The sequence below is a fragment of the Pavona decussata genome, unplaced genomic scaffold (genome assembly GCF_977016875.1).
Source record: "Pavona decussata unplaced genomic scaffold, jaPavDecu1.1 SCAFFOLD_3383, whole genome shotgun sequence".
NCBI classification, from domain to species: Eukaryota; Metazoa; Cnidaria; class Anthozoa; order Scleractinia; family Agariciidae; genus Pavona; species Pavona decussata.
In genome coordinates, this window is record NW_028146388.1 from 5001 (window position 1) to 7500 (window position 2500).

General features: G+C 43.4%; 1 non-coding gene across 1 annotated transcript in view; it reads right to left on the reverse strand.

Moving 5' to 3' along the window:
• The window catches only part of LOC146446601 (small subunit ribosomal RNA), a 1802-nt gene extending 1647 nt beyond the window's left edge, over nt 1-155 (reverse strand). The window contains exon 1 of the ribosomal RNA XR_014862550.1: nt 1-155. This exon is cut by the window's left edge and continues 1647 nt beyond it. This is a non-coding gene — a ribosomal RNA (small subunit ribosomal RNA).
• Between the last annotated feature and the right edge of the window lie 2345 nt (nt 156-2500).

Genomic DNA, 2500 nt, shown 5'->3' on the forward strand with positions numbered 1-2500 from the left:
TTACTACGGTTATCCAAGTAGTAATGGTACAATCAAATAAACGATAACTGATTTAATGAGCCATTCGCAGTTTCACAGTACAAGTGCTTATACTTAGACATGCATGGCTTAATCTTTGAGACAAGCATATGACTACTGGCAGGATCAACCAGGTAACTATCCACCGCAGGGAACAGAAGTTCCTTGCTAAGCGGCCCCCCTCCGCAGAGGGAGAGCAAGCTTTCTTAGATTTTGCCTCCACGGGGGGAACCCATGAGCCAAACGGACCACACGGTCCCTCGGTCAAGGGAAACCCCGTCTTGTTTGCCACGTCTTTCTCACAACTGGACCCGTGCACAGTTCAGGCATACCTGTCAGACTCGCCAAGCGAGCTGAAGGAAGGCAAGAAAAGTGCTTCTGCGAAGGAAAATATCCTCCTGCTCTTTTGTCTCTATCATTAGCCAAAGGCTAGCGTACACAACTTCCATCTACACTCTGCCTGCCACTACAGTGACAATGCTTTCGGGCATCATCTTTTCCCTCCTTCGAAAGGAAAGCTACAAGCCCAACTTTCCTTGCCCGTTAGTCAATTCTGCCCTCTATTTCTCCGCCTTGCCGCCGTGGAACATAAGGGACAGGGTTTACTAGCCAGCTCCTCTCGGAACCTTTGCGACCAACCTGCCCACACTATAACCCCCAAACGCTAATAAGGAGACTGCATGATATGGTAGACAGAAAATAAAAACGCGAAAAAAATGAAATTTTGAAAATCGAACCCACAACCAGCCAAATCGTTTGTAAGTCATGCCAAATGACTGGTGACATCTTAAAAACCCATTGAAGCCACAACATCCCATAATTTCACGCTTTTAAAGATTTGTCACTATACGCACTGTAAGTACCTCACTAATTCTCACCTCAGATTTTACGGGAACATGTTCAAATTTTAACACGCCTCTCAGCACGACCAATTACATTAAAATTCATCGCAAAAGTCAGAATTCTCCAATTTTTGAAAAATTCACTATATTCACTGTAAGTACCTCGCTAGACAGTGGAGACCTCAGATTTTACGGGAACATGATCAACTTTCGACACACCTCTCAGCACGAGCAGTTACATAGAAATCCATCAGGAAAGTCGTGCTGTGAAGAGGTCTTTCGACTAAGAAAAATGGTGGTGTGAGGAGGAGTCACCTAAATCAGAGAAAAATACTCTTATAGGAGACTGCTACGAAAGACATTTCTGAGTCCACTGGCCCTAGTCCCCTAATAAGTGTATTTCTGTTTGTTTTAAGAAGGTCCTCCTGACATCACCAATCTTCTGTCTTCAATCCTAACCCCAACGTTAACCCTAACGCTAACCCTAACCCTACCTCCCTCAGGGGCAGTTCTATGGTTATGATCCCACGGTAGGCAGAAAAACTATCCCAATCTAGGTTTTCTTGTATGCTGACTCCATTTTAAATGCTTTTACTTGAGTCTGACAAAGGCAAAGCCAAATACTCACCCCTATATGGACGGGGAAGCAAAGTGCGGATTTTGGTAGGTCGGCATTTTCAATCAGGAATGTTGCCATTCGAAAGAGCGTCCAAAAAAACTTGGTTGGGACACATTTATTTTAGAAATTAGCGACCTAACCAGAAGTGCACTTTTTGGTGGGCCTACCCTACCCCCCTCAGGAGCAGTTCTATGGTTATAATACCACGGAAGGCACAAAACCTATCCCAAACTAGGTTTTCTTGTATGCTGATTCCATTTTCAATGTGTTTCCTTGACTCTGACGAAAGCAAAGCCAAATACTCACCCCTATATGGACGGGGAAGCAAAGTGCGGATTTTGGTAGGTCGGCATTTTCAATCAGGAATGTTGCCATTCGAAAGAGCGTCCAAAAAAACTTGGTTGGGACACATTTATTTTAGAAATTAGCGACCTAACCAGAAGTGCACTTTTTGGTGGGCCTACCCTACCCCCCTCAGGAGCAGTTCTATGGTTATAATACCACGGAAGGCACAAAACCTATCCCAAACTAGGTTTTCTTGTATGCTGATTCCATTTTCAATGTGTTTCCTTGACTCTGACGGAAGCAAAGTCAAATACTCACCTCTATATGGACGGGGAAGCAAAGTGCGGATTTTGGTAGGTCGCCATTTTCAATCGGGAATGTTGCCATTCGAAAGAGCGTCTAAAAGAACTTGGCTGGAACACATTTTTGCTATAAATTGTTGACCTAAGTATATAAGCAAGTATATAAGCAAATACTCGTTACATAGCATAAATAGCCTCTAAACACCCGAAAAACCTCTCCAAATATCATTTAAACCTTTTTCCTAACCCTAACACTTACCCTAACCCTAACCCTAACCCCATTTCAAACCCTAATTCTAAGTCAGAGGTCCTCCTCACACCACCAATTTTTTTGGTAGGTCAAAAGACCTCCCCACACCACAGAATTTTCGAAGTCGAGGTCCTTCTCATACCAAACAATTTTTCTAAGAGTTTTTCTAAAAATTTTGAGGACT